Consider the following 12,376-nt stretch of genomic DNA (forward strand, 5'->3'; position numbering starts at 1 on the left):
AGGATGATGCAAAAATTTCAGCCACTATGGTTGATCATGTTTGTCATGTTTATGATATTGTGGCTTTCATAGAAGAACTCTATGTTGGAGATTGGTTGCAGATTGGCAGGTACCTTAGTACATTAAGCAAAAGAGATGAATGGACAAATAAAGAGTTCAAGAAGATCAGAAGGAAAGCCTACGGTTATTTTCTCAAGGACGGATTTCTTTCAAAGCATCCGAAGAAAAGAGGCGGATTACCTTTGCGGGTTGTCTGCGATAGAGAGACACAGTTACAGGTGATGAGGGAGTTTCATGAGAGTCCTTGGGCTAGTCATAGAGGAGTGTGGGCTACTTATGAGAAAATTAAGGAGAAATATTGGTGGAAAGGCATGTACAGAGATGTTTCTCACTTTGTTGAGACTTGCAGAGACTGCCAGATGTATTCAGTAGTGCATCATCGAGATGAGCTTCATCCGACCTATCCGCTATGCATTCATTATAAGTGGGTAGTTGATTTGGTTACCATGCCTACGGGTCTATGGCAGATGAGGTACATTGTTTTGGCTAGAGAGGATCTTACCAATCATGTTGAGGGCAGATCTTTGAGAACGAAGACCACTAGTGCAGTGTGTAAGTTCTTATTGGAGGAAATTTTCTGCAGGTATGGTTGTGTGGGTAAGATCATTGCGGATCGTGGTGAATTGGATGCAGATGAAGCTAGGGAGTTTTTCTCTCAGCTAGGAATCAAGTTGGCTTTAACCACAGCATACAATCCAGAGGGAAATGGGAAGAGTGAAAGAGGACATCCGCCGATAGTGAAAGCATTAGCCAAAGCATGCAGAGGACGGATTGGAGAATGGCCGAGACTTCTATCATTTGCTTTATGGGCTGATCGTAAAACTCATAGTGTTACCATAGGATATATGCCTGCAGAGTTGATGTATGGTCAGAAACCGGTTATGCCAACTGAGACTTGTGCTTTGACTTGGTCAGTTTTACCTTGGCAGGAGGATTTGACGAGAGAGGAGCTCTTAGCTCTTCGGATTGGACAGTTGGAGAGGAGACCAGAGGATATTCAGCTAGCTATTGACAGGTTGAAGGTTGCTAGACTAAGGAATAAGGACATGTTTGACAGCAGGCATCGCTTGCGGTCTAGAGCAATAGAAGAGGGAGATTGGGTATTGGTCTTTGATAGCAGCCTTGAAAATCAACATACTGCACTTCGGAAGATGGTGAAAAGATGGTTTGGGCTGTACATAGTCAAACATGTCTTTGATAATGCAACATATGAGCTGACAGAATTGGATGGGAGAGTGCTTAGAGTGCCTATTGCTGGAAAAAGAATCAAGATTTTTAAGAAAAGAGATGATGAGGATTATGCATTGGAAGAATTTTCAAGAGAAGAGCAACGAGAAGAAACTCCAATGGGAGAGACAAATGATATGACAGATAATCTTATTGATATACCGGAAATGCATAACGAAGAGATTGATCTGTTTGTGGATCTCGATGATAACGATCATGGGTAATTGGCCCATCCGGAGGATGCGCAGGATTAGAGGGGGTGGATGTCGTATTGCTGCGCATTCGAGGTGTGAAAACCACGCGAAAGTTGTGTGTGTGATTTGATACTTTGTATATACTTAGTCGTTATGTTTGTCCTTTCATTCTATGCGGAAAATATAGGGAAGAGGCTTTGGAGCAAGGGGAATTAATCAACAATGCTCTTATTGACATGTATGGTAATGTGGAATGCACTGATTACTGGTTATGCTCACCTAGGTGAGAGTGAAGCTGTCTTCCTTATGTTAGAGAGAATGAGGGAAGACAATATTCAACCGGATGGAGTTACATCTCTTAATATGCTTACTGTGTGCAGTCATATGGGTCTTGTGGACCAGGGTCAGAAATATTTTGAGCTAATGAGTAGCCGGTATGGCATTGGTCCAAGTATTAAGCATCAGAATTGTTTAGTTAATCTACTTTGTCGTGCTGGCCAACTAGACGAGGCTGTTGTATCAGCAGAAAATATGCCTTCTAAACCTGATGATGTGGTGTGGAGCACTGTGTTGGATGCATGTCAAAAGTAGGGTGATGTAAGGATCGAAAAACAGGTATTTGGTTCACTGATGTATATAGGTGAGACAATTTAAAAAGGTCTTGATAGAGGGCACAAAAGATCTGGAAGGTAACAACAGGAGTTTTAAGATGCATAAACAGATGCCTGTGTAACAGCTTTACTTTTTCTCTTGTATATTGTGAAATTTCAAAGCCCTTGTCTGGAGAAACCTCTGCAATTTCAATTGGACATGAAGATTGTTATTATGGCTGTGGTGAAGAAAGGGAAAGAAGATGGGGTGGAAGGTCCAAGTTATAGATGGGGGCTTAGCTGATATGTATAACAGTAGTGCTTTTCTTGCTGATCACATGGTAGCCTTGTTCTGGATGTTGACAAACTCAGGAACCACATAAAACAACACCAAGAAGCTATTATGGTTATGAGGACAAGACACAAGAGAAAGGCACCATTGAAGTTTGTGAGAGGGCTGCAGAAGCACCTCTCCCATCAACACCTGGAACCTTCTAGCTGCTGGCAGCCCAAGCTACACAACTCCTAATGGTTGGGATTCTATTTTGGACAATCTCTCTCAAACTACAAAAGCATCGGTGCAGAGTTGAATAGCAGCAATACCTGATAGAGCTGCAGCAGCAGCTTTTGACATGCATCACCCAATGGCTGAAAGATTGGCATCCCCACCAAGAAAGCATGGCTTTAAGGAGAAACCGGTGTTTCTGCAGTCACCAGATGATTCTGTTAATGCTCCTAGACTGGACTGAATACCACAGTTCTCGTTCATTGCTCAAGATGCATTGCCTTTGAGGAAGAGCCTACCTATACCAAGCCATGAAAGGAAAATGACCTTAGCTGATGGAGCTCTGGCCAAGTTCCAAGAGGCTTTTCAGTGTGGTTTATTCTGATATTGACGAAACAGCACGAGGTGATGCAAATGTTAAATATGCCTGGCATGGAAGTTCGAGGCAGGGTGTTTCTGGAATAGTATTGCATGGGTTTGGGCAGCTAAGGGTACCAAAAAAATGGTGCAATGTATGGCATTGATATATATCTCACTCCCGAGGAGTATGCTCATGTCAGAGGACTGGGCGATAATCAGAAATATGGCCGATGTGATTGAGGAAGTCCGAGGTCTGCTGAAGTCGGTCAATTAGGAGAAGGCCGCTTTTTGATATGCAAAAGTTGCGTGGTATGCTATTAAAAGGGGGAAAAAGCAAGTAGGCAGAGCCGTGAAAAGGCTTTTCCGTTTAGAGAGGAGGCGAATCCTGTTTGGGGGGAAAACGATTGAAAAAAAAAGCTTACCTGAGACTGCAATTGGGGCATGGAGGACGGCAGATCGGCACACTCAACAGCATTTGAGACCATGACTAAGACTCTTGCTACTACACTAAAGGCAAGGGGCGCATCTTCGATGATCCAAGACAGGGGTGCATCTTCGATGATCTAAATTGGCAAAGGCGCATCTTCGCTGATCCAAGACGGAAGAGTGCTGCTTTTAAAGCTCCAAAGAACACAAAGAACAATATGTTAATACATGTACTGCTTGGGATTGGCATGCTCTGTCTTCGTCCTTGCATGGGTCCTTCTGACCTTATCCATGTCAGCCTTGTCCCTGTTCTTGGGGATGTTGGTGAGCAGAAAACAAAGTCGACACAACATTCAGTGCAGGAATTATGAACATTGAATCTTACACTAAATCTATTGGCTTGTCGTGATGCAAAGGCGCCTGAAAAATCTACCACAGAGAAGCTTTTACAGTTTTGTCATGATCTGATCCACTGCTCAATGCTCTAGAAGTTTGCTCATATTCGAGGCCAACCCTGGACATAGTAGCCAATGCTGATTATGTTTACCCAGAACTATGGCAGAAAAGAAATACACTTAGCTGTTTTAGTTGACAAAGCTCTCTACTTGCATAAGAGTGAAAGCAAAATCCAGCTACCTTATCGTACTTTCATGGTTGATTTTCAACATTGAATAGACAATAAAGAGCAATTTGAATCCATCAACTTCTGGGTCAGTTGCATGACCATATTTGTAAGTCATATGCCATCTACAGCTATGCTTATAAATTCTTGCTGGTTTCTGGCAAGCATGTAAAGAATTTCAGATTTATGATGCATCTGAAGCAACAGTTTTGCTATGGTAACCAGCATTGGGAAGCTCTGACTGAATCTTGGAGTTCTCAGTCATTAAAGAAGACAAAAAGGGAAAAATAAACCAACTTGTGTTAGAAAACCTGTATCTTTCTTTCATGCTGGAACGAATACTTGTCTTTATTTCATCAAGAGAATCTTGCCTGCGTTTTTTTTCTCGTGCTGATATGTAAGAAGGAGCTTCGAAGATCCATATGATCATTATAGCAGAAGGATCTACAAATGCTGCATAATTAAATCGAGTGGCCTAAAACCAGTGGATTAATTACATCGAAATTCATCTTATATTTTGTAAACATCTTGGCAGTAATACAATTGTTACTTGGCCTTATTTCCTCATCTTGCTTATTCATCTATTTGATCTTTTATCCTGAAATTTATCAAGGTCTTCTGAAGACGCGACTTTGCTTTCTTAAACCCTTCGACATCTTTGGTGAACCCGACGTGAAAGCGTCGCAGAAATTTCAGGATGGGAGATACTTCAGCCTCTATTTCAGCCTCTTCTACAATTCCAGCTGCGTCTACTTCAGCTCTATCAATGACTGCTGCATCAAGTACTTCAACAGGGGATCTAAAGCAGATTTTGCAGAATATGTCCATGTATATGCAGCTCCAAAATCAGGAGACACAATTGTATATGCAGCAGCAGCAACAATTGCATCAACAACAGTTGTCTCAGCAAAGGCAACACTATTCGGAGCAGGAGAATGCAAACAACACGACTAAGGCTATTGAAGCAGTTGAGAATGAGAAGAAGCTATTTGATGGCCGTAATGTTTCAGCATATTTGAAGACATATGAGATCAAGATGGAGTTTTTTGGAGTTCCTGCTGGACTTATGAGTAAGTACTTCCTTCGTCTTGTCACACCCGCTTTGAGGACAAAAGTGACTGATCTTTTTATTCAAAATACACATTGGCAAGATTTTAAGAAGGCCCTGAAAGAAGAATATTTCCTTGAGGACTTTGGTATGGCTACTCGACGGTCATTCCGAGAGTGGGTCTACATGCCAAACAAAGGTCTAGCTACTTCGGAATTGATTCAAGAATTTGAAGAAAGGTATAGTCAGCTTGATGCCATTGAACAAAGAGCATTGGATGTTGAAAAAGTTGAGCTTTTCTTGCAAGCTGCAGATCCTGCTCTTCAGGAAGAATTGGGTGAGCTTCTTGAGGATCGCACGAAGCCTATGGGTCTTAAAACGGATTGGCAGGATGCAGTCTCGACTTTGACCAAGAGGAGGATATGGAAGACTCGCCTACAGAATGGTTCCATGACACCTACACCATCATCTGCTTCTATGCCTACTTCTATCCTTGTTATTTCTTCTCCTCCTCAGCCAGTTTCTTGGCCTATGCCAGTGCCTACTGTTTCCACTCCACCTATTCCTCCTGTTCCATGACCGATGTCTACACCTTCTGCTCCAAAACCATCCGCTCCATCGGTGCCTATCTCTCTTGATGACATAATCAAAGGCATCACAGATTTGACACTGGAGTCAGTCAAAGCGGAGTTGGTGGGAAAGTTGAAGGAGCAGTTTGCTTCGACTGTGCCTACTACTTCTTCTAGTGCCCCTACTGCACCTAGGAGTGCTCCCAGTGCACCTAGGAGAGATCGGAGATGTATTTGGTGCGATAGTATGGACCATCAGCATTGCAGGGATTGTGAATCTTTTGAGGATGCAAGGAGGAAGAATGTGGTATATTGGGGGCAAGATGGAAAGATTTGGTTGACTGAGACAGGAGCTCCACTTGCTACCAACTTTGATAAAGGTGGAATGAAGAAGTTAGTAGAGGACATGGTTGCGTGTACTTCTTACGTGACAGCTAGAGGTGATGCTTCTGCATATGGAGTCCAGATTGAGAAGGGATCAGAGACTCAGTTAGCGCTATGGACTTATGCTATGGAGACTGCAAACAAGGGAAAAATTCAGCAAACTGTTTTGACTAGTGCAGGCTCTAGCATCAGATTAGAGACAGGTTGGGACTCGCCTGTTGACAGGTACTCTATTTATGCTTATTTGGCTAAGTCTCAGGGTGCAGATGTACTTGTTGAGGAGAAGCGTAAGAGGGATGATGAAAATCCAAGTACAGCTAAGAAGACTAGAGGGGGTGAGTTTGTTACTCCACCTACTGCAGGACCGTCTTCAAGACCAGGGCCAGATCGACAGATGGAAGATGCTCAAAAGAGAGAAAAGAGGCAAGAGCCTAGAGAGAGAAAGCAGCCAGGGTTTAGATTGATGTCCGATATTGAGACATCTACAGACATGAAGAAAATCTTTAATGACAAGATACTTGGCAGTGAGGTGACTTTCACTATTTTTGAGATTTTGGGCATCTCGAAAAGAGAGTTTCAGGAGGTTTTGAAGAGGAAAAGACATGCATTGTCTACCACTGATACACAGGGAGTTTTGATTGGGGAGTTGGATAAGGATGAGGATGAGGTTATGGTTGAGAATGCTTCTGTTTTTCCGAAGATAGAAAAGAGGGTTCAGCCTATGCATTATGCTGAAATTGATGAGCCTGTCATGATACCGCGTAGTCACTTTTCGCGAAGCCATTGGGCTAGGGCAACTACAGAGACGATGGTAAAGATTGGAGAGAAACAGGTGCCTTATGTTGCATTGGTGGATCATGGTTCAGAGATTAATCTCATAGTTCGTGGAGTTTATGAGAGTAACAGATGGCCTATGGATGTAGAGCATGGGTGGCGTATGAGAGCCGCCAATAACACTGCAGGTGATTTGTATGCTGCCTGTCCTAGTGTCAGGGTTTCTATTGGTGATGTAGAGGAGGATTTTCATTTCTTTGTGCAGGATTCATGCTCTTATCCCATAATTCTTAGTCAGCCATTCATCATAGAGATGCGCATGGAAACAAAGGTCATGGATGATGGATCTTCTTATGCACGGATTCGTAGTAAAGATGGCATGAGAGCAGTTCAGTTTATGACTGTATGTGTGAACCATGTTAGAAATAGGGATACTCTTAGAGATGCACCTTTGTCCACTGTGAAGGATTCGGGTTTTCATTAGGTACCGCCGTTTCGCGAGACGACGGTGGTACAGAGCAGAGGAGATTGGAGTTCTTGCCTCCTGGCAGTAGTGTTTTCTCCTCCGGCTTTGTTGGGATTTCAGCAAACAGTTCAATGAGTTATCAAAAGAGTTCTAGGTTGCCTAGAGCTGCCAGGCAATATATATGCAGGAAAGAGAAAAATTTAAAAAATGCAGGAATTTTGGAGGATGATGAGCACATAGATGGGATGTATGACAGTGTGATTTGTGCAGATACGATGACCGAGATGGGAGATATGCTGAAAACTGATATGCAGAATTGTCACGGTAATGTATAAGTGCAGTCCCTGGACATGTTTCATGAAATTGCAGATTTTGTGTCACAGATTGAGTCAGAGGCTGAGGTAATTCAGCAAAGAGTGTTGAGTGCTGAAGAAATTCAGCAAACAGAGTTTCCAACTGGTTATGATCAGCTTTCAGAGACACAGAGGGCTGAAAACTTTCAGCCAACAGAGTTTACTACTGAAATATTTCAGCATCAGAGTTTAGGACTGTTTCTATGCAGTCTATAGAGCAGAGGGCTGAGGATATTCAGCCATTGGAGTGCAGAATTACTGATTTACAGCAAGATTTATGTAATGCAGAAGAGCATAATGAAGCTAGGGTTGACACGAAATACAAAACTGTGGATAAGAAGATGAAGTCGGTTGCTGTACCGCTTCCACCTGACAGTGATTAGCAAATAGAGAGGGCTGCTAAATAGCAAATTTTGAGGAATCCGGAGCATATTGGTCATAAATTTTCAGCAGAGACTCTTGCTGAATTGAAAATTGGAAATGGTGATTTCTTGCTACCCATAGAGAAGTAATGCTTTCAGGAGATGCTTGAGCGACATGGAAGGGGATTTGCCTTTTTCCCACATGAGATTGGATGTGTGAATCGTGATATTGTTGCTCCTATGGTCATTTTTACTATTCCTCATATCCCATGGAATCTCCGACATATTCCAGTGCCTAAAGCACACTTGCCAAAGCTGATTGATTTATTGAATGAGAAAATCAGGATGGGAATCCTTGAGCCTTCATCTGCACCATACTCAAACAGGTGGTTTACAATTCCAAAGAAGAATGATACTCTCCGATTTATTCAGGACATGCAGCCAGTGAACAGAGTTACTATCAGGAATGTTGGTATAGGTCCAGTTGTGGATGAGTTTGCAAAGGCATTTGCTGGACGTGCCATATATTCTTTAGGTGATTTGTATTCAACTTATGATCAATTTCAGCTGGCTTTAGAAAGCAGGGACATAACCACCATGAGAACTCCTATTGGGCTTGTCAAAATGTGTACCTTGCCTCAAGGTGCCACTAATTCTATTGCGCATATGATGAATGCCATGCATAAGGTCCTTTGTGATTACATACCTCAGCTTACCATGCCTTTCTTGGATGATGTACCCATTAAGGGGTGTGCAGAAGAAGAGAAGAATGAGAGTCTAAATGAGCAGGGATGCAGATATTTTGTGGCTGATCATATTTCAGCATGTGAGAAGATTTTGGCCAAGTTAGAAGAAGTGAATTTGACACTTTCAGGGCAAAAATCTGTTTTTGGAGTGAATGAGGTTGTCATTGTTGGACATATGTGTGGATATTATGACAGGAAACCCTCACCTGATAAGGTGAATGCTATAGGCAAGATTGCGGAGTATTGTTCTACCACTTCAGAGGTACGGAGATTCATTGGAGCTTGTGTGTTTTATATGATTTGGATACCTCATTTTGCACACATAGCAGATTGTTTGTATCAGCTGCTTCGAAAGGGGTAGAAATTCTATTGGGATGAGAGCCACACTAGAGCCATGCGGAAATTGAAGAAGTTATTGCAGAATGCTCCTACTCTCAGGAAAGCGGATTATAATTGTGAAAGGCCTATTGTATTGACAGTTGACACTAGTCCAATCGGCATAGGTTGGGCTGTGGGTCAAGATGATGCAGATGGAAATAGGTATGCTATTCGGTTTGGGGCGAAAGTCCTAAACGAGAGACAGAGGAGATATCCGCAAATCAAGAGGGAGTTATTAGGGATTGTCACGGCTCTCAAATGTGACAAGGAGTACTTTATTGGAGCTTCAGTTGTGGTAGAGACAGATTGCTTGCCATTGATTGGCATGATCACGAGTTGCTCTACTCCGGATATAGCTACGTTGAGATGGATTGCATACATCAAGTCATTAAATCCAGAATTTAAACACATAGCAGGGAAGGATAATCCAGTGGTGGCAGATATGTTGTCTACAGCCAGATATGATGATGAGGAGACTCTACTTGCAGAAGAGGATGATGCAAAAATTTCAGCCACTATGGTTGATCATATTTGTCATGTTTATGATATTGTGGCTTTCATAGAAGAACTCTATGTTGGAGATTGGTTGCAGATTGGTAGGTACCTTAGTACATTAAGCAAAAGAGATGAATGGACAAATGAAGAGTTCAAGAAGATCAGAAGGAAAGCCTATGGTTATTTTCTCAAGGACGGATTTCTTTGGAAGCATCTGAAGAAAAGAGGCGGATTACCTTTGCGGGTTGTTTGCGATAGAGAGACACAGTTACAGGTGATGAGGGAGTTTCATGAGAGTCCTTGGGCTGGTCATAGAGGAGTGTGGGCTACTTATGAGAAAATTAAGGAGAAATATTGGTGGAAAGGCATGTACAGAGATGTTTCTCACTTTGTTGAGACTTGCAGAGACTGCCAGATGTATTCAGTAGTGCGTCATCGAGATGAGCTTCATCCGACCTATCTGCTATGCATTCATTATAAGTGGGTAGTTGATTTGGTTACCATGCCTACGGGTCTATGGTAGATGAGGTACATTGTTTTGGCTAGAGAGGATCTTACCAATCATGTTGAGGGCAGATCTTTGAGAATGAAGACCACTAGTGCAGTGTGTAAGTTCTTATTGGAGGAAATTTTATGCAGGTATGGTTGTGTGGGTAAGATCACTGCGGATGGTGGTGAATTGGATGCAGATGAAGCTAGGGAGTTTTTCTCTCGGCTAGGAATCAAGTTGGCTTTAACCACAGCATACAATCCAGAGGGAAATGGGAAGAGTGAAAGAGGACATCCGCCAATAGTGAAAGCATTAGCCAAAGCATGTAGAGGACGGATTGGAGAATGGCCGAGACTTCTACCATTTGCTTTATGGGTTGATCGTACGACTCATAGTGTTACCACAGGATATATGCCTGCAGAGTTGATGTATGGTCAGAAACCGGTTATGCCGACTGAGACTTGTGCTTTGACTTGGTCAGTTTTACCTTGGCAGGAGGATTTGACGAGAGAGGAGCTCTTAGCTCTTCGGATTGGATAGTTGGAGAGGAGACCAGAGGATATTCAGCTAGCTATTGACAGGTTGAAGGTTGCTAGACTAAGGAATAAGGACAGGTTTGACAGCAAGCATCGCTTGCGGCCTAGACCAATAGAAGAGGGAGATTGGGTAGTGGTCTTTGATAGCAGCCTTGAAAATCATCATACTGCACTTCAGAAGATGGTGAAAAGATAGTTTGGGCCGTACATAGTCAGACATGTCTTTGATAATGCAACATATGAGCTGACAGAATTGGATGGGACAGTGCGTAGAGTGCCTATTGCTGGAAAAAGAATCAAGATTTTCAAGAAAAGAGATGATGAGGATTATGCATTGGAAGAATTTTCAAGAGAAGAGCAACGAGAAGAAACTCCAATGGAAGAGACAGATGATATAACAGATAATCTTATTGATATACCGGAAATGCATAACGAAGAGATTGATCTGTTTGTGGATCTCGATGATAACGATCATGGGTAGTTGGCCCATCCGGAGGATGCGCAGGATTAGAGGGGGTTGATGTCGTATTGCTGCGCATTCGAGGTGTGAAAACCACGCGAAAGTTGTGTGTGTGATTTGATACTTTGTATATACTTAGTCGTTATGTTTGTCCTTTCATTCTATGCGGGAAATATAGTGAAGAGGGTTTGGAGCAAGAGGAATTAATCAACAATGCTCTTATTGACATGTATGGTATTGTGGAATGCACTGATTACTGGTTATGCTCACCTAGGTGAGAGTGAAGCTGTCTTCCTTATGTTAGAGAGAATGAGGGAAGACAATATTCAACCCGATGGAGTTACATCTCTTAATATGCTTACTATGTGCAGTCATATGGGTCTTGTGGACCAGGGTCAGAAATATTTTGAGCTAATGAGTAGCCGGTATGGCATTGGTCCAAGTATTAAGCATCAGAATTGTTTAGTTGATCTGCTTTGTCATGCTAGCATACTAGACGAGGCTGTTGTATCAGCAGAAAATATGCCTTCTAAACCTGATGATGTGGTGTGGAGCACTGTGTTGGGTGCATATCAAAAGTAGGGTGATGTAAGGATCGGAAAACTGGTATTTGGACCACTGCTGTATATAGGTGAGACAATTTAAAAAGGTCTTGACAGAGGGCACAAAAGATCTGGAAGGTAACAACAGGAGTTTTAAGATGCATAAATAGATGCCTGTGTAACAGCTTTACTTTTTCTCTTGTATGTTGTGAAATTTCAAAGCCCTTGTCTGGAGAAACCTCTACAATTTCAATTGGACATGAAGATTGTTATTATGGCTGTGGTGAAGAAAGGGAAAGAAGATGGGCTGGAAGCTCCAGGTTGTAGATGGGGGCTTAGGTGATATGTATAACAGTAGTGCTTTTCTTGCTGATCACATGGTAGCCTTGTTCTGGATGTTCACAAACTCAGGAATCACATAAAACAACACCAAGAAGCTATTATGGTTATGAGGACAAGACACAAGAGAAAGGCACCATTGAAGTTTGTGAGAGGGCTGCAGAAGCACCTCTCCCATCAACACCTGGAACCTTCTAGCTGCTGGCAGCCCAAGCTACACAACTCCTAATGGTTGGGATTCTATTTGGGACAATCTCTCTCAAACTACAAAAGCATCGGTGCAGAGTTGAATATCAGCAATACCTGATAGAGCTGCAGCAGCAGCTTTTGACATGCATCACCCAATGGCTGAAAGATTGGCATCCCCACCAAGAAAGCATGGCTTTAAGGAGAAACCGGTGTTATTGCAGTCACCAGATGATTCTGTTAATGCTCCTAGACTGGATTGAA

This window comes from Lygodium microphyllum, chromosome 4 (genome assembly GCF_053477565.2).
Source record: "Lygodium microphyllum isolate KBCC chromosome 4, Lygodium_microphyllum_v1.1.10, whole genome shotgun sequence".
Lineage (NCBI taxonomy): Eukaryota > Viridiplantae > Streptophyta > Polypodiopsida > Schizaeales > Lygodiaceae > Lygodium > Lygodium microphyllum.